Consider the following 8092-nt stretch of genomic DNA (forward strand, 5'->3'; position numbering starts at 1 on the left):
GCTGGCTTGGAACTCTGTGTAGCTAAAGATGGTCTTGAACTCCTGATCTTTCTGTCTTCACCCAAGCTCTGGGATTATAGGCATGCGACTCATAGCATTCTTAAGTAACCAGTGATAATATCCAACATTCATTAAGTTCATGTTCTGTGCATGTCATCTCATTTCTAACATGGCAGCTGATATCTTAGGGCTTTCTTTTTTGTAAGCAATTACCGAGGGCCTTGCACAAGCATCTACCAGTACGGCCTTGAATGCTTGAGTTTTAAAAATAAGGGTCAGGCTGGAGAGAGAGATATCTCTGCAGGAAAGATCATATGCTGCACTTGCAGAGGACCTAAGTTTGGTTCTTAGCAGCAGCATCTTGTGACTTACAATCACTTGTAAGTTCCTGACGATTTGTGCTCCTTTCAGGCTTCTGCAGTCACTCCCATACATGGCATATACTCAGCTCACATGTAAATAGAGAAAATAAAAATAAATCTTAAAAGTAAGGATAAGAGGGGCTGGAGAGGTGGCTTAATGGTTAAGAGCACTGACTGTTCTTTCAGAGGTCTTGAGTTCAAATCCTAGCAACCTCATTTTGGTTCACAACCATCTGTAATGGGATCTGATGCCCTCTTCTGGTGTGTCTCAAGACACCTACAGGGTATATAATAAATCTTTTTATTTTTTATTTTTTATTTTAAAAGCAAGGATAAGGAAGTTAAAAAATAACTCACAAAAAAAACCAAAAACAAACAAACAAACAAACAAACAAACAAACAAAAAAAAAACCAAAAGGAAACTGGGATTGGTGGTGCATCCTTGAAATTTTATAATTTGGTAGGCAGAGGCAAGCTTGAGACCAGCCTGGTCTATAGTGTATTTCAGGCCAGTCAAGTCTACATAGAGAGACCCAACTCAAAAAATTAAATGGCAGCAAAAGATAAGGTGGTGTCAAATGAAGTTGTTAAAGATCATAGAGTTGGTAAATGGCAGATTAGAAATTAGTTGGAAGTGATGTGATTCTTACTTTTTAAAATAAAAATAGCATAGTGGTACATGCCTGTAGTCCTGGTTACTCTGGGAGGTTGGGACAGGGGGATTGCATAAGCCTAGAAGTTCTATGCCAGCTTGTGTAAAACCTGGGAGACCCAACTCAGAAGAAAACCTAGAATCAGGTGATCAAGATGGCTCAGTGAATAAGGGCACTTTCAGCTAAGCATGAAGACCTGACTTTGATTCTCAGGATTTACACTGTTGGGAGATTCCAGTTGTTTTCTGACCTCCACATATATATGTGGCATAAACATAGTTTTATCCTCCCCTAACTCTTGTGCATGTAAACACACACAAAATGTAAAAAAAAGTGAGACACATACACATAAAACCTAGACTTCGGTGATCTCAGTGGTATTATTCTTAGCCAGAGAAAAGTTCAGGGTTCAAGTCGCAGCCCTGTATGATACATAAAAAAAGAGCCTTTGTCCTGGATTCACTTTGTAGACCAGGTTGGCTCTACAGAAAATTCAGACTGCCTCTGCCTTCCTAGTGTTGGAATTAAAGGCATGTGCCACCACACCTGGCTAAAGAAAGATTCTTAAATTGGGTGTGGTGCTGCATACCTTTAATCTGTGAGACAGAGGCAGGTGGATCTCTGGGAGTAGAGGCCAGCCTGCTCTATATAGTGAATTCCAGGATAGCCAAGGCTGTAGAGTGATCCTGTCTCGAAAGAAAGGAAGGGAGGAAAGAAGGAAGAAAAAAGAGCAGATTTTCTGTCGAGGTAGAGATTGAAGTCAAAATTGTCTAGGAGATCAAAATTTTGGGGGGTTGGTGGGGAGAGTCTTTGTGTAAGGATATGTCTTCGTGGGGTTTCCTCATATTTCTACTACGCCTGAGAAACTAATTTGAGTATTAGTGTGATGTTAAATTGAGGGTTTATATTGTTATACTGGGATTTGAATAAATTATAATATTTATGCTATGTATGATTGTATAGGGAACTATGCTTGGGAAAATAGTTGTAAAAAGAAGTAATTAACATTTGCAAGCTCTCAGAAAATGGTTGTTTTAGTAGTGGAAATGGCTATTTGTTTATATTTATATATGAGGTAAATGATACTTTTTAAAAATTTAATTTTGTGTGTATGAATATTTTCCTGCAATTATGTATATATACTACTTGTGTGCCTGGTGCCTGTGGAAGCTAGAAGCAGGCATCAGATCCCATGAAACTAGAATTATAGATGTTTTGTGAATACATTTAGGTCCTGGGAATTAAACCTGGGCCCTCCGGAAGAGCAGCAAGTATTTTTAACTGCTGAGCCATCTCTTTAGTCCCAAATGTTACTTTTTAATTTGATACTTGTAATATTCTAGTGTTTGAGATAGATTCTCATTTAGCCTAGGCTGCCCTTTATAGCTGAGGATGTCATGAACTCTTGATCTTCCTGCCTCCACATCACAAGTGTTGGGATTAAAAGTATGTTTCATGGTTTGGAGAGATGGCTCAGCAGTTAGGAGTACTGACTGCTCTTCCGGAGGTCCAAATCCCAGCAACCACATGGTGGCTCACAACCATCTGTAATGGGATTTAATGCCCTCTTCTGGTGTGTCTGAAGACAGCTACAGTGTACTCATATACATAAAAATAAATAAATAAATCGTTAAAAAAAAGTATGTTTCACAGTGCTAGCAAAAATTAAAATTTATTTTTATTTTTGAAAGTTTTTGTTTGTTTTCATTTTTTGAGACAGGGTTTTCCTATGTAGCTTTGGCTGTCCTGGAACTCTCGCTGTAGACCAGGCTGGCCTCGAATTCACAGAGATCTATCTGCCTCTGCCTCTTGAGTACCAAAAGCATGTGCTACCACTGCTGGGTTTATTTTTTCAACTGTAAAAGTAAAAAAAAGTATCTATTTTTTGTTTGAGTATGTGCATGTATGTGTGTGCAAGTGTAGGTGCATGTGTGTAGAGGTCATAGGACTGTTGGGAGTTGAGACTCTCCTGTAACCTTGTGGGATCTGGGATTAAAGCAAGGTAATCTAGTCCTGCAGGCAAGAGCCTCTACCCTCTGAGCTATCTCACTGGCCCTTTTTTGTTTTTGTTTTGTTTTGTTTTGAGGAAGGATCTCAGATACACAGGCTATCCTGAACTTAAAAGGTAGCTGGGGTTGGCTTTGTACCAGATCCTCCTACTTCTGTCTCCCAGTCAGTGCTGGGATTACAGGGATTCACCATCATACCTGCCTCTATGGAATGCTATTAGATTAGACTAAGGTAGTTAACTCTCCTGGGTATACTTTCATCAGAAATTTATACATACATATATACAAAGAGATAGACACATATATACACACAGATCTGCTTTCATGCTGTTTTACTTTTTTTGTTGTTGTTGTTAATATATATAGGGCTTCATGTAGAGATTAGAGGACAACTTGTGGAATTGGTTCTTTTCCTTCCATCATGTCCATTCTGGGGTTCAAACTCAGGTGATAGGCTTTAGTGGTAAGTGCCTTTACCTGTTGAAATTTTTTGGTTGAAATTAAAAATTGAAAAATATGCATATAATTTTAAAAGATTTATGTGTAGAAATGTTTTATCTATAGGTAAATACATACATACATACATACATACATTATATATATATGTATATATATATATGTGTGTGTGTGTGTGTGTGTATATATATATATATATATATATATATATATATATATATATATATATATATACCACATGTGTCCCTGTGAGATTAGAAGAGGGCATTGGATCTTCTGGAACTAGAGTTATGATTGTGAGGCACCAAGTGGGTACTGGGACTAGAACTTGTTTCTTCGCAAGAGCAAAAAGTGCTCTAAACTGCTAAGCCATCTCTCCAGCCCCTGATTTTAATTGATTTTAATCATATATATATATATATATATATATATATATATATATAATGATTTATTTATTTACTTTGTATATGTGAGTTTACTGTCAATTTATTTATTTTATGTATATGAATACACTGTCGCTTTCTTCAGACACACCAGAAGAGGGTATTGGAACCCATCCAAGTTGGTCATGAGCCACCATGTGGTTGCTGGGAATTGAACTCAGGACCTCTGGAAGAGCAGTTAGTGCTTTTAACACCTGAGGTGTCCCTTTAGTCCTAATTGTATTTTTAAAGTACATTTATTCATGAATGTTTGTGATTGGGTGTGTGCATATGCCTTGGTGTGTTTGGAGAAGTCAAAAGATAACTTGTAGGACTCAGTTCTTTCCATCATGTGAGTTCTGGCATTGAATTCAGGTCCTTAGGTTTGGCAGCAAGTGCAATCTAGTTGGCCAGAAATTAAAGTTTTATGTATCTGTAAATAGTTTGTTCCCCCAGTTTTTCGAGACAGAGTTTTTCTGTGTAACAGCCCTGGCTGACCTGAAATTTGCCTTGTAGTCCAGGCTGTCCTTGAACTTACAGATATCCACCATGCCTCCTACCCCATTAAAAAAAATATTACAATCCACTGAGTCTGACTGGGACCTGTCCATATACTCATGGGTGTTGGCCTATTCAGTGGAGTGCAGTTTACCTAGCAGGGGCCACACCCTTAAAGAAAATTGACCTCTTTTCCACAGAAGCCAGCAGCAGTTCATAGTTTCTGTCTTAGTAGTGTAGCATAGTGAGTCTCTACTTCTTCCAAGCTAGAGTGTCAGCTGGCTTCATCTTATGTTGGTCTTGTATAGGCAACCACAGTTGCCTCAAGTTCATGAATGCAGTGGTGCTGTCCTGTCCACAAGACAGCTTTCTCTGTGAACTCCCCAGTCTCTGGCTCTTAGAATTTTAGTGGGCCTGAGCCTTGTGGGGTGGGAGTAAGGTAGATGACTGTTTGTGGCTGAACACTGTGCAGATACATATTCTTTACTTTTCCCATAATTATTATGGAAAGGAGTAGATGCTTTCAGGTAAGTTTAGGAAACCAGTGTTGTCAGGAGACTAGATAACACACAAAGCACAAACTTACTACTGACTTCCCTTACATTGTATTATGCACCCTACAAAGAATAAAGAATTCAGATCATTTATCTAAGTACCTTTTATATTTGGTATGTGTGTGCCTGTCTGTATTACTGGGTTATTTTATCTTTTATTTTTTCTTTTTAGGTGGGGGTTACAGATTTAGCTGGGCAAGATGGTGTACACTTTTAATCCTAAGACTTGGGAGACAAAGGCAGGTAGATCTCTGAATTTGAGGCCAGCCTGTTCTACAAAGTGAGTTCCAGGACAGCCAGGGTTACACAGAGAAACCCAGTCTTGGGGAGAAGGAGAGGGAGAGGCAGAGACAGACAGACATATACATAGACAGACAGACAGACAGACAGAGAGGCAGAGACAGACAGACATATACATAGACAGACAGACAGACAGACAGACAGACAGACACACACACACACACACACACACACACACAGAGAGAGAGAGAGAGAGAGAGAGAGAGAGAGAGAGAGATTGAAGGTGAGTCAGTGGTATGTTTACTTGAGTTGACTGTTGAAGCAGTTCTCATCTGTATTGATTTTTGCTAATAGCATGTGAATAAAATGAGTTCCCCCCCCCAACACTTCTTTATCTAAATGTGCACCCATTTAGTCAAGGCCAGCCTAGAATCCAAAGCAAGTCCCAGGATACAGAGAAACTTGTCTGGAAAACACATGTTTTCTGAGTTATTTTTGAGACACCGAGAGACATATTTCCAAGAAATGTTTTGAGCAAAAGAACAAGCAGATGCATAAATCCTTGAGAAGTAAAAGAGAAACTTGTCCAGGAGATGGAGATGCTTGACAGGGTTCGGTGACACATGGAGAAGTTGGAAAGTGGTCCTCACCTCTTACCCTCCTTAGGATGGACATACCTTTTTTCATTTAAACAGTCTTCTTTTGTGGTTTTGGAAGTCTGAATTTGCTTCTGCTCCTCCAGGAGTATAAAACTATTAATTTTACATTTATTATTAACAGGAACAAACTGAAAACAGCTAACCCTGCATGGTAGATAAAGATGATGATTTCATTTTAAAGTTCAGTTTCTTCAAGTTGAAGTTGGACAGTTTTCTTTTTTCCTGTCTCTGTCTGTCTGTCTCTTTCTTGAGATAAGGTCTTTCTGCATATCCCTGGCTGTCCTAAAACCCACTATGTAGACCAGGCTGTTCTCAAACTCACAGATTCACCTGTCTCTGCCTCCCAAGTGTTGGGTTAAAGACGTGCCCAGCACAAAAAGTATTCTTATGTGTGTGAGATGATGTATCATTTTGTTATGATTTTCATTTCCCTAATGGTTAGTAATCCTGAGATGATCACTGTCATTTGTATATCTTACTTGATAAAATGTTCTTTTAGGCCTTTGTCTATCCTTCATTTTTTCCTTCTTTCCTATAATCATATATTTTTGGGGTTTCATTTGAGACAGGTTTCTCCATGTACCCCTGGCTGTCCTGGAACTCACTCTGTAGATCAGGCTGGCCTGGAACTCATAGAGATCCACCTACCTTTGCCTCCTGGGTGCTGAGATTAAAGGAGTGGATCACTGCTCAGTTTTATTTTTAAGGTTTTAAAAATATGTGTTCATTTAATTTTATGTGCATTTTTGTGCCTGAGTATGTATGTGAGTCATAGATATACACACAGGAACCTGTGGAGGTTGGAAGGATCTAATACTTTGGGACTAGAGTTACGGTTGTGAACCACCACAACTCAGTTGTGAGTACTAGGAACTGAACCCTGATCCTCTCCAAGAGCAGTAGGTGCTCAACCACTGAGCCATTTCTTCAACACCCCTTGTCCATTTTCTTTGTTATGTTTTGTTGTAGACTTGTAAGAGTTCTCCACATGTTATATGTATTAACCTTTTTTGGTGCTATTGTTTATTTTGTTTTATGGAGACAGTGTCTCAGTCAACAGCTTACACTGGCCTGGAACTCAGTGTATGGCCCAGGATGTCCTTGAACTCATGATGCTTCTTTCTCAGCCTCCTGAGTGCTGGAATTATAGATATGTGCTGTTGCACATGACTGAATATAATCTTTTATCACACAAATTTTAGGTAAATGATGTCTTTTACTTTAATAGTTACTTTTAAAATCTTTTGTTTAATCTGTTATGCCCTTTTTATAGTAACTCATATATACAACATGGCTGTTGGTGCACATTTGGAATCCCAGCACTTGGAGGTTAAGGCCAGAAGATGAAGAGTTCAGAGCCAGCCATTGTCAGAGATAACCAGTAGTGAATGTGATGTTTCTCTAGCTACTTTTAATCTTTAGATAGTCTGTCAGCTTATTAGAAGTATATCCTGGCTGAAGTAAAATATTACAGAGGTCTTGTGAAGGAGGGCCAAGGTGAGAAAGGTTCTTGTTTTCTTTCAGGTTCAGAGTTCAGCAAGCACCACCAGGGGGCTTTGTATGCAGTAGGAACGTAGCTATATGAGTTATTTCTCCCCAGTACTCTGACTGAAGTTATTTAGTACCACTGTTAGAGCATTTTGAAATGAAGTCAGCTCTATCTTTGGGCTAGGATTGTTCTGTTTTGTCGCTTAAGAAATGGTCATGGCCGTAAATATTTTGTTAAAGATGGTGAAACTGAGAGACAACTTGGAAATATTTAGTTTTTACTGCTGCAGCACATTTAGCTGCCTTGGCTACTTTAGATTTATGAACAGAGCAAATGGAAGAATATGTACTGGGGTGGGAATGTGGCTCACTTTCTAAAATGTTTGTCTAGCATACAAGTCCAAGGTTTGATACCAGCACTACCTATATCCCTAGAACTTGGTAGGTGGAAGCAGGATCAGAAACTAAAGGTCACTGTGTTGTACATCTTGAGTTTAAGGTTTGCTGGGATACAGGAGATTGACTCTACCTTGTTGGAAAAAAGAAAAGAAAATATAGAAGAGCTATAATTCCCTCTTGAGGAATTTTTTTTTTTTTTTTTTTTTTTGTAAAATAAGTACAATTATGGGGAAAGCTGTTTAAATAGATAGTATTGTTTCCAGGATAGTGGTGGTAGGCCTGACTTCATTGTAGCTAAACATGAAGTTTTCTTGTGAGCCTATATATACTGCTGCAGCAGATGCAGTCACTG

This window comes from Micromys minutus (assembly GCF_963924665.1).
Source record: "Micromys minutus genome assembly, chromosome: 12".
Taxonomy (NCBI): domain Eukaryota; kingdom Metazoa; phylum Chordata; class Mammalia; order Rodentia; family Muridae; genus Micromys; species Micromys minutus.